At 37.9% G+C, this 21,629-nt stretch overlaps 1 protein-coding gene and 2 pseudogenes across 1 annotated transcript in view; all 3 read right to left on the bottom strand.

Annotated features, from left to right (window-relative positions):
• Positions 1–21,629, bottom strand: part of Vwa3b (von Willebrand factor A domain containing 3B) — a 315,053-nt gene that overhangs the window by 84,428 nt on the left and 208,996 nt on the right.
• On the bottom strand, positions 1,438–2,342 carry LOC147829748 (GATOR2 complex protein MIOS pseudogene; annotated as a pseudogene).
• LOC147829747 (GATOR2 complex protein MIOS pseudogene) lies at positions 7,744–21,584 on the bottom strand (annotated as a pseudogene).

The following is a 21,629-nucleotide window of genomic DNA, read 5'->3' as shown; positions in this document are numbered from 1 at the left end:
TACCTAGTGCCATCCAATGGAAAGGCAGGCTCATAAAAACATGACAGTGTGTTCTCAACCACCTGTTCACCAGATCTGGCATTGTACAACTTCTCGTTCTTTTCCAAATTCCAAATAATCCTCAAAAGTAAATATTTTGAATCATTCAGGACATTCAGCTAGCCATGAGAATGGAACAAAAGATATGAAAGAGGACTTCCAGAACTGCTTCAAAAAGTGGCAAGAATAATGCGGTAAGTGTGGTTTTGTAAAAGGGGAGTATTTTGAGGGAGATTAATGACAATGTTCTCTTTACTGTAATAAATTTTAAAAATTTAACATTTGTCATATTTTTGAACATACTTCATAGGCAGGTTTAAAGTGAAAGAATGAAAAGATATAGTAAGCAAACACATCTTTGGAAAGCAGGAGTAACTATATTAATATCACATAAAATAGATTTTAAGGCAGTACCAGGGACACACAAAAAAAAGACATTATATGATGGCAAAAGGTTCAGTCCGCCAAGAAGATAGCAATCCTAAATGTGTATGCACTAAACAACAGAGCTTCAAAACAAATGGAGAAAAATCTGATAGAGCTAAAAAGAAAAATAGATAAATCAATAATTATGGTTGGGGACTTCAATATTCCACTCTTAATGATTGACAAAACAGCAAATGTATAGAAGAAGTGAAAAATGCCATCGACTAGCCAGATCTAATTATCACTTACAGAATACTTTGCTCAACAACTGAATATACATTCTTTTTTTTTTTGCTGATCTGATAGAATGATTTATTTTCTCATTATAGGAAAGTCATGAGTGACTTGTTCTGAGGTATGTTTTTCACTTATGAAGGACATCCATTAGAAAGCTCCACACTTGAAGGTTTCTCTTTAGGTGATAACATTTTATGGCTGAACAGTTTCTGCAGGTTCCAAGTTCCCGGTTGTATCCAACTGCATACATTTACATGTGCATCCAGACACAGGACATGCTGCATGGTCCCTGAACCAACTAAGCATGTGTCCAGCATGTCCACCCTGTCTGCAATTATGACACCATGTAAACCAGTTGTTAAATTGAGCTAATTTATTGTCCTTGCTCAAGTCGACTTTTTCATCTGATTTGGATCCTCCAGGACAGCTAGAAACAGGTGTTCCCATATTAATGAGGCAAAGAGCACATCAAGGAAGGGGTTTTCGACAGCCAGGGCAGCTTGTGACTTTAGACTTTGTTGGGGAGCCACTCACACCATACTGACTAAAACCTCTGCCCTGATGAGGCAAAGATGAACAGCTGTAGGAGATGGACTTGCCACAGAAATTACAACTCACAAACACCTGTGCTAATGGCTTGGAACTGGGATCCAACTTACTTCTGTGAATATCAAATTCAGCTCATTTGTGCCAAAACCTCCAAGCATCTAATAAATTTCTGTAATTCTCAATCCATTAATGAACTCTTTCATCTTTCAGAACATCTAAAGGTGAGCCCTGTAACATGCAGTAACTTGCTTTCTGGACATCTTCAGTTCTATCAACATAACTCTCCATTAAGTCCACTCCATCTTTAGTAAGGGCTGTAAGCAAAATTCCTTCCAGATTTCCTGCTTCTTTAATTTCACTGGTCAATTTCTCAATGTATCTATTTAACTGAGTATCACTAAGGAATTTACAAGCAAATGCCACTCTGTCACGTACCACAACTTTGTTTTCATACAAAACACCATCGTAGGATCCTGTTTCACCTGTCAGAAATGCAAACACGACACATAGATATGGGTGGTTGAGTTGTAATCGTAGAGTACTGCACATTTCTCTCCAAAGGGAGTTCTTCTCCTCTGTATAACCCAATAAAGCCATTGCTACCACATTGAGATTTAGATCTCCTTTTTCTGAAGATGCCCCTTCATTCAGGATTTGGATTGCTCATCAAATATCCAAGTTGAACAATGCCACTGGAGCAGCTCTCTCCCATTCTCCTTCTTGTATAAGGGAGTTCAAAAATGGCCCCACATCTATATCTGTTCCTTTCTTTATTCACCCACAAAACTGTAAAGCTAAGAGTCTCTCTTCATTTAAATTCTGAATATCAGTTTGCTTATCCAACCAGTCCAATTATGTCTGCTGCTTTCCACCATTCCCAAAGATGATTTTACTATTGATTTAATTCCTGTATAAACCAATGATCCTTTGTTGCCTGGAGATTTCTGATCCATATCTTCTGTATATTGCTTCATAAAGTACAGAATATGCCAGAGTGTCTTGAGCTGTGGATCTTCATTATCAGCTAAAATGTGGTTTCTCCAGACCTGTTCTGTATCAAGTCCATACCTTGACAAAGCTCAAAGGCACATTTTTGCTGCTATATCTTTTTTTTGTATATCCTTTTATTGGTACATTTTAGGTGTAGAACATAATGACATTCATCATTGGAGATATGCACCTTTACATACTCTCTTGGTGCTTATTTTTACCCCTTCCCCTACCCTCCCTTCAACCCCTCCATCTCTCCCTATTTACAAAGACTTTGTTTCCATTTCTTCATTTTCTCATATTAATTCCATTCCCTTCTTTCCTTTCTCCTATCCCTCCCAATTTCCCCTCCCCTTTTCCCCCTTTCTTCCTATTTCACATTATCTATTATACATTTTAGTCCTTATTTACACTTTCAGTTTCTCACACTAGAGAAACTATTTGGTATTTACACATGTGTCCTATTTATTTAACTTAAGAGTATGGCCTCAATGTGCATCCATTTAGCAATAAATGTCTCTAATTTCTCATTTTTTATGGCTGAGTAGTACTCCATTTTATAAAAAAAAACACATTTTCTTGATCCAGTCTCCAGTTGATGGGCACTTGGGCTGTTTCCAAGTTTTAGCTATTACAAACTGTGCTGCTATGAACATGGGTGCACATATAGCACTGTGGTATGATTCTTTTACTTCTTTGGGAAAGATACCCAGCAGAGGAATAGCTGGGTCAAAGAGACTTCCAGTCCTACTTCTTTGAGGTATCTCCATACTGATTTCCACAGTGGTGGCACCAATCTACACTCCCACCAGCAGTGGAGCAGTGCTCCTCTTTCCCCACAGCCATGCCAGCATTTGCTGTTAGTTGATTTCATGATAGCAGCCATTCTTTCTGGAGTGAGGTGGAATCTCAGCATTGTTTTCATTTGCATCTCTCCAATGACTAGTGATGTTGAACATTTTTTCCTATGTTTATTTGCCATGTCTACTTCTTTGTCTGAGAAATGTCTGTTCATTTCAGATGCCCATTTTTGGATTGGGTCTTTACATTTGGGAGGTCTGATTTTTTTAAGTTCTTTATAGATTCGAGATAGTATACCCTTGTCTGAGGGACTGCTGGTGAAAATTTTTTCCCACATTGTGGGTTGTCTCTTCACACTGCTGGTGGTTTCTCTTGCTGTGCAAAAGCTTTTTAGTAAGAAGAGATCCCACTTGTTGACTGTTTGTGCTAGTTCATGGGCAACTGAGGTTTTGTTCATAAATTCTTTTCCTACTCCAATGTCTTGAAGAGTTCTACCTAACCTCTGTTCCAGCCGGATCAGTGTTTCTGTTTTTATATTTAGATCTTTAATCCATTTCAATTTTAGATTCGTGCATGGTGAGAGATATAGGTCTAGTTTTAGTCTTTGGCAAGTTGAAACCCAATTTCTCCAGCACCATTTATTAAAGAGACTATCTTTCATCCAGCAAGGGTGTTTGGCTCCTTTGTCAAAGATGAGGTGGCTGAGTGTGTCTAGAGTTGTTTCTGCATCTTCTAATCTGTTCCACTGGTGCTCAGGTCTGTTTCTTTGCCAGTACCATGCTGTTTTTATCACAGTAGCTTTGTAGTAGAGTTTCAAGTTGAGGGTTGCCATGTCTCTGTTACCTAGCATTGCTTTTGCTATTCTGGGTCTCTTCTTATTCCAAATGAATTTTTGGATTGTTTTCTCAAGGCCCGTGAAGTGTGCTACTGGGATTTCAATTGGGATTGCACTGAATTTATATAGCAGTTTTGGAAGTATGGACATTTTCACTATGTTGATCCTTCCTACCTAGGAGCAGGAGATGTCTTTCCATTTTCTGATATCATCTTCAATCTCTCTTTCAGAGTGCTATAGTTTTCAGAGAAGAGGTCTTTACTTTCTTTTGTTCAGTTGATTCCTAGGTATTTCAGTATTTTGGATGCTATTGTGAAAGGAATTGTTTGCCCTATTTCTGTCTCAGTGAGTCTATTGTTCGTGTAGAGGAAAGATATTGATTTTTGTGTGTTGACCTTGTATCCAGCTACTCTACTGAATTTGGTTATTAAGTCTAGAAGACTTTTGGTGGAGTTCTTGGGGTCTTCTATATAGAGTATCATATCATCTGCAAATAATGACCATTTGATTTCTTCATTTCCTATCTTTATTCTTTTTATTTCTTTCTCTTGTCTAATTGCTGTAGCTAATGTTTCCAAAACTATATTGAACAGAAGTGGTGATAGTGGACATCCTTGTCTTCTTCCTGAGCTTAGTGTGAAGGATTTCAGTTCTTGACCATTACATATGATATTGGCTGTTGGTTTTTCATAGATGGCTTTTATCAGATTGAGGTAGAGACCATCTATTCCAATTTTTGTAGGGTTTTTATCATAAATGCGTGTTGGATTGTGTCAAATGCTTTTTCTGCATCTATTGAGATGATCATACGGTTTTTGTCCTTGGCTCTATTGATATAGTGTATTACATTGATTGATTTGCGTATGTTGAACCATCCCTGCATCCCTGGGATGAATCCCACTTGATCAGGGTGTATGATCCCCTTGATGATCTTCTGCATTCTGTTTGTCAGTATCTTATTGAGGTTTTTTGCATCTATGTTCATTAGTGAGATTGGCCTATAGTTCTCTTTTTCGGGTGGGTCTTTCTCTGCTTTGGGGATCAAGGTGATGTTGGCTTCCAGGAATGATTTTGGGAGTATTGCTTCCCTTTCAATTTCGTTGAAGAGTTTAATAGTGGCAGTAGTTCCTCTCTACATGTCTTATACAATTCAGCAGTGAAGCTATCAGGACCCTGGCTTCTCTTGGTTGGTAAGTTTTTAATTATGTTTTCAATTTCACTGATTGGTATTGGGTTGTTTAGAATTTTTAGGTCTTCTTCATTCAACTTTGGTAATTTATATGTATCTAGGAATCTGTCCATTTCTTCTGTGTTGTCCATCTTGTTGGCATATAGGTTCTGGAAGTAGGTATTGATGATTCCCTCTATTTCTGCTGGGTCTGTTGTAATTTGACCCTTTTCATTCCTAATTGCATGGATTTGGGCCTTTTCTTTCCTTTTCCTGATAAGATTGGCTAAGGGTTTGTCAATTTTGTTATTCTTTCAAAGAACCAATTCTTGGCTTCATTGATTTTTTTGTATTGCTTTCTTAGTCTTCATTGCATTGATTTCTGCCCTGACCTTTCCTCCCTTGTATGAGCTTTGGGTTTGTCCTGCTCTTCTCTTTCTAGAAGCTTTAGGCTCAGCATCAGGTTGTTTAATTGGGTACGCTCTGTTTTCCTAATATGATTATTCACTGCTATGAATTTCCCTCATAAGACTGCTTTCATTGTGTCCCCAAAATTCCGATATATTGTATTGTCATTGTCATTTAATTGTAGGAACTGTGTGATTTCTTAATTTCCTCTGTGACCCATTGGTTATTCAGAAGTGTGTTGTTCAATTTCTATGTGTTTATGAAGTTTTTGCAGTTTCTTTTGCTGTTGATCTCCAATTTCATCGCACTATGGTCTGATAGTATCCAGGGGATAACTTCAATTCCTTTGCACTTACTTTAACATGTCATATGTGTGAGTATGTGGTCTATTTTGGAGAATGACCTGTGTGTAGCTGAAAAGAATATGTATTCTGATTTTGTGGGGTGGAACACTCTGTAAACATCTGTTAGGTTCATATCTTCAATAATTTGATTGAGTTATAGTATTGCACTGTTTGTTTTTTGTCCAGTTGATCTATCTGTTTGTGACAATGGGTTATTGAGGTCCCCCACTACTATTGTATTAGTGCTTATATGGTTTTTCATGTCCATTAGTATTTGTTTTATATAGTTGGGTGCACTAGTGTTTGGTGCATAGATATTTATGATTGTCATCTCTTCCTCTTGGATTCTTCCCTTTACAAGGATATAGTGTCCTTCTTTGTCTCTCTTAATCAGTGTAGGTTTGAAATCCACTTTGTCTGCAAAGAGGACAGCTACTCCTGCTTTTCTTTGGGTTCCCATCGCATGGAGCATTGTTTTCCACCCTTTAACTTTCAGTCTATGAGTTTCCTTTTGAATTAAGTGTGTTTCTTGTATGCAGCATATTGTTGGATCTTGCTTCTTGACCCATTCTGCCGGTCTATTTCTTTTGATTGGTGAGTTGAGACCATTAACATTGATGGTTATAACTGACATGTATTCAGTTATCCTTGTCATGACTTTTTCTTTTTGTTTGATCCTCCCCCTTTGCTTTTAATTTCTTGTATTTCCCAATGGATTCATTCTGCTGGGCTTCCTGGGGTTGTGATCCTCATTGTCTTTTCCTAGGATTTTGTCTAAAATTTTTTGGAGGGTTGGTTTGGTATTCACGAAGTTTCTAAGGTGCTCTTTGTCATGAAAGTATCTTATTTCTCCACCAATTTTGAAAGATAGTTTTGCAGGTTACATCAATCTGGGTTGTAGGTTGTTTTCCTTTAGGGCTTGAAACACATCACTCCAAGCTCTTCTTGCCTTGAGGGTTTGCACTGAGAAGTCTGCTGTGTTTCTGTAGGGCTTTCTTTTGTATGTGATTTGTTTCTTTTCTCTAACTACCTGTAGAATTTTGTTCTTCTGTTGGGTTTCTGGAATCCTAACACTTATATGCCTATGTGTAGATTTTTTTTTGGACCAAGGCTAGTTGGAGTCCTATATGCCTCGCTTATCTGTATGTCAAATTCTTTTCCCCCGTTTGGGAAGTTTTCTGCCATCACTTCTGTAAATATTTTTTTTATGTCATCTGCACTCTCTCCTCTTTCTTCATTGACTCCAGTCAGTCTTACGTTATTTTTCTTTGCATCATCTAGAAGCTGCTGGATTGATTTCTCATGGTCTCTTTCAATTTTAAAGAATTTTTTCTTTTCCTGGTCACTAATTGCAATCTTATCTTCTATATCTGAAATTCTGTCTTCACATTGGCTCATTCTGCTGCATAGACTTTCAGTGGAGTTTTTAATCTCCTGGAAATCTGTTTGCATCTGTTTTATGGATTCCATTTGTTTCCTATGTTGGGATTCTATCATGTTCCTCAGCTCCTCTATTTTTTTTATCTGTATCCTCTCTAGATTTATTAATCATGCCTTGCACTATGGGCACGATCTTTGCTGTTATGTGAGAAATTATTTCTGATTTCATTTTTTCCAGATCCTCTTTCGTTACTAGTTCAGGGAGTCCAGGTGGTTGAGTATCAGAGTGTTCCATCTCATTTCCCTTGGGGGTTGCTGTAGGTGATCTGGAAGTCTAGTTCTGTGGCTTGTTTACCTGTCTTCTCATTTTGACGGCGGGGGTATGGGGGTGTGTGGGGGGGTGTAAGGTGGGTCTGTGTTCCCGGCGCCCGTGTGTCTCACCTCCTCTGGGCTCGGAGCCGTGGCACGCCTACCCAGAAGCCTTCTGCTGCCTGGGAGCCATGGTGCGCTGATCTGGAGGTCTCCTCTGGGCGCAGAGCCATGGCACGCCTACCCAGAAGCTTTCTCTATGCTGGGAGCCACAGCAGGCCTACCCAGAAGCCTCCTGCTGCCTGCGAGCCATGGTGTGCTGACGCGATATCTTTTTCTAAAGAATCATCATTTTCTTCTTCCATACATTCATACAGATGACGACCACAAGCCCACATTAAAGATGTAATTGGGCTCCAAGCAAGGGATATCCTTTCAAAAACTGTGAAGTCAGATATTGTTCAGTTGGGAGTCACAACTATCATTCAATTTAGACTTGCGGGATGCCATGCAAAGGAAGCAATCTAATTGTCACAAGGCTGCACACTTCTTTCAATTATTATGGGTTCAGTTTCATCCCCGATGGGAGTGGGCACGTGCTGCACATCATACAACCTAATAATATTGCTATCCCTTATTAAAGTTGTGAGCGAACCAGTTCTAGATGCAAACCATGCTATTTTTGTTAAGGGTTTTAGTTGCTCAGTCAAAGTCAAAACTGGCTTTTCAAATTTTCTAAGATCCCATATCACAACCTGACCTTCATAGAAGAAAGCAACACGATCATGGAAATATGGGTCTACTGTCACCCCTTGAAGAGCTTTTGTGTTTATAAACATCTTCTGGCTTGTATTTCAAAGATCAAATATGGCTAGGTTATGATACATACCAGTAAGGAGAAGTTTCTGGTCTCATGAAGTCAAAAAAGAGAGAGAAAAGCATCATTCCGCCCTAATTCATACAATGGTTTTGTTACTAATAATGTTGTTTCAGTTTCACCCACTGAAAGTCTTACTTTTTCCATGGGAACAGTATCAGGAGTATATTTGCTATAGATATCCCATATTACCACTGAAAAGTCAGCTCTGTGTTTATCTAGACCAGCAGCAAGCCAGTTATTATCCAATGGATTCCATGCAAGGGTATTGCATTCTCGTGCATGTTTTGGAACAAATTCTTTTCCTATTAAATCTTTGAACTTTGAGGTATGATCTTGACCAAGACTTGTAAGTACAACTCAACCATTTGCTTGTCCAACTGCTAGGAGACATTCAGGATCGTAATTGAGATACCATGCAACACATTTCATATAGGGTGTGTCTGAGTTTATTGACAGTAATGTAGTGGCAGAATCTTTGGATAAACGTAAAGATCCAGCTCTGAGTTCTGAATTCACAGTAGATTCCACATGATAAAGGCTCAGTTCTGAGCCACACACAGTGAATCCTATCAACCTGTTGTGGTGCCCACAAAATATCAGGTTTGTTACCGCTCACGTTTATTGATGTAATGAAAGAGACCAGTCAGTTCCATTCACTTCAAGTTTTAACAAGTGTTCATTTTCTGTCAGTGGGTTTACAGCATAGGAAATCTGTGGAGTCTTTGTTCATTACCAAAACGTCTCTAACAGTGTTTATTTTTTGGTGCCAGGTAGGTCTTCGAAAGCCAGTGTTTTATACTCACAGCACATCTCAAACCACGTGGCTACTGGACGGACTTCCAATACACTGAGGTGGCAGCCTCATTTCATTCATTCATTTTTTAAAAAAATTAACATTTACATAAATAGATCATATCTTGAATCACACAGAACAATGCTTAACAAATTTAAAAGAATTAAAATCATACAGGGTATATCCAGTAACAGAAAGATGACACAAAAGTTACCAAACACTTGTAAATTAAAGAACATGCTTTAAATAACCCATGGCTCAAAAAAGAAATGCCACTGAGAGCTAGGTTGGGATGTAGCTCAATTTTTAGAACTCAGCCATAGCATGGAAGAAGCCCTAGCAGAGAGGGAAAGTGAGAGGGAGAGGGAGAAGGAGAGGAAGGAGAAATCACAGAGAAATTAAAAGATTAAGTAGAACTAAATGAAAATTAAACAAAACATAGTAAATTTATGAAGTGCAGCTAACAGTGGTAATAAGGAAATTTGTGGCATTAAAGGCTTATGTTAGGAAAAAGGAAATATCACAAAACAATATTCTGTTTCTAATACAAGAAACTAGGAAAAGAAAGCAAAATGTATTCAAAGCAACCAGAAGGAAGGAAATAAAGACGAGTAACAAGCAATGAAATACAAAAAGCAAAATGGAAAAATTTACTGACACAAAAGACTTGTTTAAAAAAAAAAAATCAGGGCCAGGGATTTAGCTCAGTGGTACCAGCGCCTGTCTGGCAAGTACAAGGTCCTGAGTTTAATCCCCAGTACTGGGGAAAAAAAATCAGTAAAATCCACAACCTCTAGCAAAATTTACAAGATAAAGAGAGAAGACACATAATACTAATATCAAGGGATATCACAACATCTTTTACTGTCACTGACAAGATAATAAATGAATATCCTGAGAAACTTTATGCTTACAGATTTGACACCTTAGAAGAAATACAGCAACTTCTCCAAAATTACAAATGATCAAAATTCCACCAAGAGAAAAATAATCTGAATATTTCTATACCTATTACAGAAATTAAATTTGAAATTTAAAAGCTCCTAAAATGAAATCTCCAGGATCATATAGTTTTACTGGAGAATTTTATGAAACATTCAAAGAATTAACACAAATTTTACACAATCCACTCCAAACAAAAAAAGAATTTTTCTCAACTAACTTTATAAAGCCTCTATTACCCTGATATCCAAACCAAACAAAGACAGCACACACTCACGTGTGCGGGTGCGCGCGCACACACACACACACACACACACCAGAACAACATATCTCATGAACTTAGGCAAAAAAATTCTGAGCAATATATCAGCAAATTTAATCCAGCAATGTGTAAAATTAGTAATATATCATGACCAAGTAGGATTTGTTCATGCATAAAGAATAGGTTCAAAATTCATCCAGGGATTTAGCTCAGTGGTTCCAGCACCTGCCCAGCAAGCACAAGGACCCAAGTTCGATCCCCAGTACCAAAAAAAAAAAAAAAAAAAAAAAGAATAGGTTCAAAATTCAAAAATTAATCAATGTATTGTAAAACTATAGTATACTATATTAACAGGTTAATGAAGAAAAATCATATAATCATACACACTGAAAAGGATTTGACAAAATTCAACCACCATTCAATATAAAAACTCACGACATTAAGATGGAAACTTTTTCAGTCTCATAAAGAGCATTTTCAGAAAACCTGAAGTTAACATCACACTGACTGGTTAAAGAGTGAGTTCTCTCCCTTTATTTTGGGAAAAAGCTAAGTGTTTCTGCTCTCATGATACTCTCATGATGCTCTCATGATCCAATATAGCAGTGAAAGTTCTAGCCACAGAAATAAAGCAAAGAAATAAAACTCAAAGAGATTAGGAAAAATCTCCATGTCCATCTCTATCTCTATCTCTCTCTCTCTCTTTTATATCTGTCCTTGTAGACTACTTGATTGTATACTTAGAAAATCCAAAGAAAAGCATCAAATCAGGAACAAAACATCCCCAAATGAAAAATACAATTCTTATTATACATAAGTCTAGTAAAAGTGAAAGATACAAGATCAATACACAAAAGTCAATTGCATTTCTATATACTGACAATGAACAAGTGATGAACAAAATAAAAAACGCAGTTACATTTACAATTGCTCTAAAGCAAATGGTACAGGGCTGGAGATTTAGCTCAGTGGTTCCGCCACCTGCCTCGCAAGCGCAAAGACCTGAGTTTGATCTCCGGTACCAAAACCCGGCGCCCCCCCAAAAAAATGTTATAGCTAGTATATGCTTAATCAAACATGTACAAGATCTGTATGCTGAAATTACAAAATGCTGATGAAAGAAATCAAAGAACTCCTACATATTTGGAGAGACATGCTGTATTCATGTATTGGAAGAGTTAATACAAATATGTCAATTCTTCCTAATTGGATGAATAAATTTAATGCAATTAATATCAGGAAAGTTTTTAATAGACATACAGAAGCTTGTTTCAAAATGTTATATTGAAAATAAAGGCCCTAGAATAGCCAAGACAATTCTGAAAAAGAAATGTAAAGTAGTAATTTACAAAGGAGAAGTGATATTTCCGAATCTTAAGCTTGTTATACAGCCAGAGTTATCAGACAGTCTGGTCCTAGTGGATGCATAAACATATATAACAATAGAACAGGACAGATGATCCAGACAGAGACCCACAGGTACACCTGACAAAGGAACAGAAGCAACTCTGTGGAGGAGGGACAGACAGCCTTTCCAAAAAAGGTGTTGGAGTAATTGAACATCCATCCAGTCTGGAAAAAAAAAAGCCTTGGCCTAAATCTCACATCTTCTACAAACATTAATTCAAAACAGACCACAGACTTCATAAAATCAAACATTCTAGAAAAAAGCACAGGATAAAAATCTTTATGATCAAGGATAGCAAGAATCTTTAGCTTGAACTGAATAAAAAGTTATAAAGTAGATCAAAACTTGTGGGAAGCTAAAGCAGTAGAGGAGGAAGTTGTAGTCAGTGTTTTGGCAAGGGAATAGATTTAATACAAGACACATAATTTATATGACTTTTATGATATTTACCAAAAACGTCAAATAAGGAGGAATACAAGAGATTAGCCACACACTAGAAACCCAAAGAATCCAGCCAAGGGCCTGGATCCCACAGCAATGTCCCACACAAGTCCTGGGAAAGGCTTAGAGTCCAAGGGAATGTCCTCCATGAGTCCAGCCAGAGGCCTAGAGCTCATGGCAATGCCTCATGCTTGTCCATACTGAAGATTTGCACCCAGAAGGCCCAGAGGCCAGTGGTGGAAGCCAGAAAACCTACACTGGTGGGATGAAGGATTTGTGCCACCAGGCTGAGGGATCTACGTTGGAGCCAGGAAGTGATGCTCACGGTGAAGATTTGAGCTCCCCTGACAAGAACAGCAGCCATTCTCAGCAACAGCAAGGCCTGAGCTCCTCCTCTGACAAGAATGGCCAAACTTCTCCTAGAAAATCAGCAGCCTATGATCTTCCCCTCCAGTTCTCTTTTTATGGCTATTGGCAACAATCCTCAGGTGGGTCTTCCACGCCAAGACCATGCTGATTCAGTTCAGCTGGTGGTTACAAGTTGACCATTAGTTAATCCACCACAAAGCATGTGTAATATTAAATTCTTAGATCAAAAAGAGAGAGGTATAATTTGAAAAACAAACCAAGTAGAAGGAGGGAAACAATGAAGACAAGACTAGAAATCCATGAAACTGAAAACATTTTTAAAAAATTAGTCAATAGCAATTAGTCAAAAGCAATTTCTTTGGGGGAAAAAACCCAACAGCAATAAAACTAGACAGGGGAAAATGAAAACTACTACCACTACTACCACCACCACTACTGGTACTACAAACTCTTCAAAAAGCCAAGAATAAAAGGAGACAAAAATTACCAGGATTGGGCTGGGGATATAGCTCAGTGACAGCTTGCCTGCCTGGCAAGTGCAAGGTCCTGAGTTCGATTCCCTGTCCAAAAAAGAATCACCAATGAATAAGGAAACATTACTGTAGACTTTACAAAGATGAAAAGAATGATAAAAGAATATTATAAACTATAATTTATAAACTATGGTCTAAAGTTAACATCTTGTAAACAATAGACCACTTCTTTAAAAATGAGTAATACTAACTCAAACTGATACAAATAACCTCAATAGTAACATATTTATTAAACAAGTTGAATTCTTATTTTAAAACCTTCCACCAGGGCCGGGGATTTAGCTCAGTGGTTTCACCGCCTGCTGCACAAGTGCAAGGACTTAAGTTCAATTCCTGGTACCAAAAAAAAAAAAAAAACTTCCACCAAGGAAAAATCAACGCGCAGATGGTTTCATTGGTAAATTCTACCAATCAGTTAAAGAAAAAATAAAAAACTCCAATTATATATAATTTCCTCCAGAAATAAAGAATAGTGAATGTTTCCCAGCCCATGTTATGAGACCAGCATTCTCTGATATCAAAATTAAATGACACATTCTAAGAAAGAAAATCCACAGACCAACATTTCTCATGAACATAGACACAAAAATTCTCAAGAAGACAAATTTGGCAAATTTAATGCAGAATATATTAAATATATAACACATCATGAGCAAGTACAGATTATCCCAAGAATGCAAGGTCAATTCAATGTTTAAAAATAAAGAAATCAATGTAATTCACCGTATTTATAGACTACACGGATCAGCTCAATAGATGCTGAGAGTACATTTGACAAAATTCAATATTCACAATGGTAACAATTCTCAGCAAACCAAGAATAGAAAAGAACTTGATAACATGCATCTACAACACACACACACACACACACACACACACACACACACACACACCCTCCAACTAGCAAAGTACTTAATGGTGAAAGATTGAGTACTTTCCTTCTAAGATTAGGAACAAGGCAGGGGTGTCCTCGCCTGTCACTCCTCTTCAACATCATATAGAAAATCCTACCCAGTGCATTGAAACAATTAAAAAATATAAAGGTTATATAGGTTGAACAGGAAACAATAAAATCAGCTCTATTCATAGACAACGTCATTGAAAATTCCAAGTAATCTATAACAAAGCTTCTAGAACAAGAAAGTTAATTTCCTAAGATCAAAAAATACAAGGTAGACATAACCTTGTATTGTAGTGAAATTTAAAATTTAAATATATAAATGAATTAATAAAAGGAGGAAAAGGGAAACCTTTATAGATTCGGACAAATAATTATAAAAGAAAGAAAATAGACAATCACCATTGGCTTAGTCTCATCACTGGGACAAAATACCCAGCAGCCACAACTTCAAAGAGGAAGGTTTATTTTGGCTCATGTTTTTTAGAGGATTCAGTCCACAGTCAGCTGGCTGTAAGCAGAATGGTGGAAGGGTCTGGCAGAGGAGAGCTGCTCACCTCAGGGGGTACAGGAAGCAGAGAGGGAAGGGAGGAGCTTGAAAGGGAGATGAACCCTTCCCATTCAAGCCCCCAGGGACTCATCTCTTCTGACCAGACTCTATCTCCTCACAGCACACTCAGCTACTGTGTTCATCAGTGGAAGAATACACTGGTGACTACAGCACCTTCCACACACATGAGAATTTGGGGGGACATTTTAGCTCTAAAACCACAGCACCCACTACTGGGGCTATGTTGAAAAGATGGTGAAAGACTTGGGGAAAAGCCAGACTGAGAGAACCCAGGAGAGATGAGCAAGAGTCAGTAACTGCTCTCCATCAGCTCCCCCAGCACCCTCTGCTCAGACCCCACCACCGAAATCCAGCGGGTCCTGCCCCTACCCCTTCTGGACCTTGAGGACAGCTACACATCTCCTCCTGACACTGGGGCAGAACAAGTGCAGAACACTGCGTGGTGCCTGGAGTTTACTGAGTTGATTACTGCACCAGACTTGCTAAAGAGTAACAGAAGAATTTGGTCTCATTATTGTTCTTTTAACTTATTCTATTAACAAATGAAATTATCTATGTTAATGGTGTACGACATGATGTTTTGATACAAGCAAACACTGTGAAATGGTTAAATCAATCTAACATAGTCATCTATCTATCTCTATCTATATATATTCTTTCTGTCTGGATATGTATGTGTGTGTGTCTACTCTACTTGTAATTTTCTAGTGTACAGTACATTATTATTATTCCAGACACTATGCTGTGGAATAGATCTCCAGAACTTCTTCTTCCTCACTCAACCTCTCACCTTTTCCCCATCCTCTCCCCACTCCTCCTTGCCCTCATGCCTCAGCTGCAGACAATCACCATTTTACTCTCTGCTTCTATGAATTTCACTTTTTGGATGTCACACACAAGTGAGATAATGTAGTATTTGTCTTTCTGTACTGGATTATTTCACTTAACATAATATCCTCCAGGTTTGTCCAGGTTGTTGCAAATAACAAAGACTTTTTTGGGTTTTTTTTTTTTTTTGGGTACCGGGGATCGAACTCGGGTCCTTGCACTTACACAGCAGGCAGCGAAACCACTGAGCTAAATCCCCGGCACTACAAAGACTTTTTAAGACTGTGTACTATTCCATTGTGTGTGTATATATATATATATATATATATACACACACACAATTTTAATTTTTAAAATTTTTTTAAAATTATTTTTATTGGTACACTTTAGGTATACAATATAATGACATTCATCATTGGAAATTTGCACCTTTACATAATGCATCTTGGTTCTTATTATTTCCCCATTTACCTGCCCTCTCTTCAACCCCTCTCTCCCTATCTACAAAGACTTTGTTTCCATTTTTTCTCATATTAATTCCATTCCTTTCTTTCCTTTCCCCTACCCCTCTCACTTCCCCTTCCCTTTTGCCCCTTTCCTTCCTATTTCACATTGTCTATTATACCTTTTAGTCCTTATTTACACTTTCAGTTTCTCACACTAGAGAAACTATTCGGTATTTACACATGTGTGTCCTATTTATTTAACTTAAGAGTATTGCCTCAATGTGCATCCACTTAGCTATAAATGTCTCTAATTTCTCATTTTTTATGTCTGAGTAGTACTCCATTTTATAAAAAAACCACATTTTCTTTATCCAGTCTCCAGTTGATGGGTATTTGGGCTGTTTCCAAGATTTAGCTATTACAAACTGTACTGCTATGAACATGGGTGCACATATATCACTGTGGTATGATTCTTTTAATTCTTTGGGGAAGATCCCAGCAGGGGAATAGCTGGGTCAAATGGGACGTCCAGTCCTAGTTCTTTGAGGTATCTCCATACTGATTTCCACAGTAGTTGCACCAGTCTACACTCCCACCAGCAGTGGAGTAGGGTTCCTCTTTCCCCACAGCCACGCCAGCATTTGTTATTGAGTGATTTCTTGATAGCAGCCATTCTTTCTGGGGTGAGGTGGAATCTCAGGGTTGTTTTCATTTGCAACTCTTGAATGACCAGTGATGTTGAACACTTTTTCGTACATTTATTTGCTATTTCTACTTCTTTGTGTGAGAAATGTCTGTTCATTTCAGATGCCCACTTTTGGATTGGGTCTTTAAATTTGGGAGGTCTGTTTTTTTTAAGTTCTTTATAGATTCGAGATAGTAGACCTTTGTCTGAGGAACAGCAGGTGAAGATTTTTCCCACATTGTGGGTTGTCTCTTCACACTGCTGGTGGTTTCTTTTGCTGTGCAGAAGCTATTTAATAAGAAGAGATCCCACTTGTTGACTGTTTGTGCTAGTTCACGGGCAACTGAGGTTTTGTTCATAAAATCTTTTCCTACACCGATGTCTTCAAGAGTTCTTTCTAAACTCTCTCCCAGCCAGTTTAGTGCTTCTATTTTAATATTTAGACCTTTAATACATTTAGATTTTTGTTTAGTGCATGGTGAGAGATATAGGTCTAGTTTTAATCTTTGGCAGGTTGAAACCCAATTTTTCCAGCACCATTTATTAAAGAGGCTATCTTTCCTCCAGTGAGGGTGTTTGGCTCCTTTATTGAAGATGAGATGACTGAGTGTGTCTGGAGTTGTTTCTGTATGCTCTAATGTGTTCCATTGGTCCTCAGGTCTGTTTCTTTGCCAGTACCATGCTGTTTTTATCACAGTAGCTTTGTAGTATAGTTTCAAGTTGGAGATTGTGATACCCCCTGCCATATCTCTGTTACCTAGAATTGCTTTTGCTATTCTGGGTCTCTTCTTGATCCAAATGAATTTTTGGATTGTTTTCTCAAGGACCCTGAAACATGCTGCTGGGATTTCAATTGGGATTGCAGTGAATCTATATAGCAGTTTTGGAAGTGTGGCCATTTTCACCATATTGATCCTTCCTACCCAGGAGCAGGGGATGTCTTTCCATTTTCTGATATCATCGTCAATCTCTCTTTTCATAGTGCTATAGTTTTCAAAGAGGTCTTTGATTTCTTTCGTTAGATTGATTCCTAGGTATTTCAGTTTTTTGGATGCTATTGTGAAAGGAATTGTTTGCCTTATTTCTGTCTCAATGAGTCTATTATTGTGTAAAGGAAATCTATTGATTTTTGTGTGTTGACCTCGTATCTAGCTACTTGACTGAATTTGGTTATTAAGTCTAGAAGACTTTTGGTGGAGTTCTTGGGGTCTTCTATATAGAGTATCATGCCAACTGCAAATAATGACAATTTGATTTCTTCATTTCCTATCTTTATTCCTTTTATTTCTTTCTCTTGTCTAATTGCCATGGCTAATGTTTGCAAAACTATACTGAACAGGAGTGGTGATAGTGGACATCCTTGTCTTGTTCCTGAGTTTAGTGTGAAGGATTTCAGTTTTTGACCATTATGTATGACATTGGGTGTTGGTTTTTCCTAGATGGCTTTTATCAGATGGAGGTAGAGACCATCTATTCCAATTTTTTGTAGGGTTTTTATCATAAATGCATGTTGGATTTTGTCAAATGCTTTTTCTTCATCTAGTGAGCTGATTATATTATTTTTTTCTTGGTTCTATTGATATAGTGTATTACATTGATTGATTTGTGTATGTTAAATCATCTCTGCATCACTGGGATGAATCCCACTTGATCAGGGTGTATGATCTTCCTGATGATCTTCTGCATTCTATTTGCCAGTATCTTAGTAAGGATTTTGCATTTATGTTCATTAGTAAAATTGACCTATACTTCTCTTTTTCAGTTGGGTCTTTCTTGCTTTGGGGATCAAGATGATGCTTGCTTCCAGGAATGAATTTGGGAGTATTGCTTCCCTTTCAATTTCATTGAAGAGTTTAAACAGTAGTGGCAGTAGTTCCTCTCTAAATGTCTTGTAGAATTCAGCAGTGAAGCCGTCAGGACCTGGGCTTTTCTTAGTTGGTAAGGTTTTAATTACATTTTCAATTTTATTGGTTGATATTGGGTTGTTTAGAATATTTAGGTCTTCTTCATTCAACTTTGGTAATTCATACATATCTAGGAATCTGTCCATTTCTTCTGTGTTTTCCATCTTATTGGCATATAGGCTCTGGAAGTAGGTATTGATGATCCTCTGGATTTCTGCTGGGTGTGTTGTAATTTCACCCATTTCATTTTTGCATGGATTTGGGACTTTTCTTTCCTTTTTCTGATAAGGTTTGCTAAGGGTTTGTCAATTTTGTTTATTCTTTCGAAAAACCAACTCTTGGCTTCATTGATTTTTTGTATCATTCTCTTAGTCTCCATTGAATTGATTTCTGCTCTGATCTTTACAATTTCCTCCCTTGTATGAGCTTTGGGTTTGTCCTGCTTTTCTTTTTCTAGAAGCTTGAGGTTCAGCATCAGGTTTTTTAATTGGGCTCGCTCTGTTTTCCTAATATGTGTATTCACTGCTATGAATTTCCCTCATAAGACTGCTTTCATTGTGTCGCATAGATTCTGATATGTTGTATTGTCATTGTCATTTAATTGTAGGAACTGTCTGATTTCTTCTTTAATTTCCTCTGTGACCCATTGGTTATTCAGAAGTGTGTTGTTCAATTTCTATGTGTTTATGAAATTCTTGCAGTTTCTTTTGCTATTGATCTCCCATTTCATTGCACTATGGTCTGATAATATACAGGGGATAACTTCAGTTCCTTTGCACTTACTTAAACATGTTCTATGAGCTAGTATGTGGTCTATTTTTGAGAATGACCCATGTGCAGCTGAGAAGAATGTGTATTCTGATTTTGTGGGGTGGAAGACTCTGTAAATATCTCTCAAGTTCATTTGTTCAAGAGTTTGATTGAGTTCTAGTATTTCATTACTTATTTTTTGTCTAGTTGATCTATCTATTTGTGACAGTGGGGTGTTGAGGTCCCCCACTACAATTGTATTAGTGGATATATGACTTTTCATGTCCATTAGTATTTGTTTTATATAGTTGGGTGCACTAGTATTTGGTGCATAGATATTTATGATTGTTATCTCTTCCTGTTGGATTGTTCCCTTTGTAGGGATGCAGTGTCCTTCTTTGTCTCTCTTAATCAGTGTTGGTTTGAAATCCACTTGATCTACAAAGAAGATAGCTACTCTTGCTTTTTTTTTGGTTCCTGTCACATGGAGCATTGTTTTCCACCCCTTAACTTTCAATCTATGAGTTTTTTTTGAATTAAGTGTGTTTCTTGTATGCAGAATATTGTTGGATTTTGCTTCTTGATCCATTCTTCCAGTCTGTTTCCTTTGATTGGTGAATTGAGACCATTAATATTGATGGTTATAACTGTTATGTATTGACTTATCATTGTCATGACTTTTTCTTTTTGTTGGATTCTCCCCCTTTACATTTAATTTTTCGTCACGGCCAATGGATTCATTCTGCTGTGCTTCCTGGGGTTGTGATCCTCATTGTCTGTTCCCAGGATATTGTCTAAAATTTTTTGGAGTGCTGGTTTGGTATTCATGAAGTTCCTAAGATGCTCTTTGTCATGAAAGTATCTTATTTCTCCATCAATTTTGAAAGATAGTTTTGCAGGGACATCAATCTGGGTTGGAGGCTGTTTTCTTTAGGGCTTGGGATACATCACTCCAAGTTCTTCTGGCCTTGAGGGTTTGCATTGAGAAGTCTGCTGTGATTCTGATGGGTTTTCCTTTGTATGTGATTTGTTTCTTTTTTCTAACTGCTTGTAGAACTTTGTTCTTCTGTTGGGTTTCTGGAATCTTAACAATTATATGCCTATGTGTAGATTTTTTTTTTATCAAGGCTGTTTGGATTTCTATATGCCTCATTTATCTGTATGTCAAGTTCTTTTCCCCTGCTTGGGAAGTTTTCTGCCATCACTTCTGTGAACAGTTTTTTTATGTCATCTGCACTCTCTCCTCTTTCTTCATTGACTCTGATCAGTCTTATGTTATTCTTCTTTCCATCATCTAGCTGCTGCTGGATTGATTTCTCATGGTCCCTTACAATTTTGAAGCAATTTTTCTTTTCTAGGTCACTGATCATAATCTTATCTTCTATATCTGAATTTCTGTCCTCACATTGGCTCATTCTGCTGTGTAGACTTTCAATGGGGTTTTCAATCTCCTGGAAATCTGTTTGCATCTGTATTATGGATTCCATTTGTTTCCTGTGTTGGGATTGCATCATGTTCCTCAGCTCCTCTATTTTTTTATCTGTGTCTTCTCTAGATGTATTAATCATGTCTTGCACTATGGGCACAATCTCTGTTGTTATCTGAGAAATTATTTCTGATTTCATTTTTTCCAGATCCTCTTTTGTTGCCAGTTGAGGAAGTACAGGTGTTTGCATATCAGAGTGTTCCATCTTCCTTCCCTTTAGGGTTGCTGTAGGTATTTTGGAAGTATGGTTTTGAAACTTGAAACTTCTCATTTCTATGTGAGGGGAATGCTGTTGGCGCCTGCACGGCTTACCTCCTCTGCGCTGGGAGCAGTGAAACAGTGGCCCGGAAGCCAATTCCTTTGGGGTGAGAGGGGTGAAATGGCGACCCAGAAGCCCTTTCCTCTGGGCTGGGAATGGTGGAACGGTGCCCTGGAAGCCCCTTCCTCTGGGCTCAAGAAGAACTAGGTAATTTTTTTTTTTGGTACCAGGGATCGAACTTGGGCCTTGCGCTTGCAAAGCAGGCACTGGAACCACTGAGCTAAATCCCCAGCCCTATTGTTTCTTAATTAATATAGTGCAACAGCCATTTACAGGGCATTTATACTGTAGTAGGTATAGTAAGTCATCTTGAGATGATTTAAGCATGCTGGAGATGTGTGTAGCTTCTATGGAGTACTATGCCATTTTATATGACACTTGGACAACCATGGCTTTGATTATCCTTGGGGTGAGGTGGTCCTGGAATCAATACCCCTCAGATACTGAAGAAGGCCTGTGCTGAAGGACAGGGATTTATCTAAATTTTAAAATAATGAATCCTGACATTAGATTAATGTGGCCTGATCAGGTGGGACCAACCTGCGGCCTCCAATCCCACATACCTGGCTTGCCTGGCCCACATAGTGCAGAGAGGAATTGTCTTGAGCTGCATATAAAATATATCATA

Source organism: Heterocephalus glaber, unplaced genomic scaffold (genome assembly GCF_053883595.1).
Source record: "Heterocephalus glaber isolate CG9 unplaced genomic scaffold, H.glaber_assembly_v1.0 deba00000470, whole genome shotgun sequence".
NCBI lineage: Eukaryota > Metazoa > Chordata > Mammalia > Rodentia > Bathyergidae > Heterocephalus > Heterocephalus glaber.
This window is presented reverse-complemented; position numbering and strand designations above follow the sequence as displayed.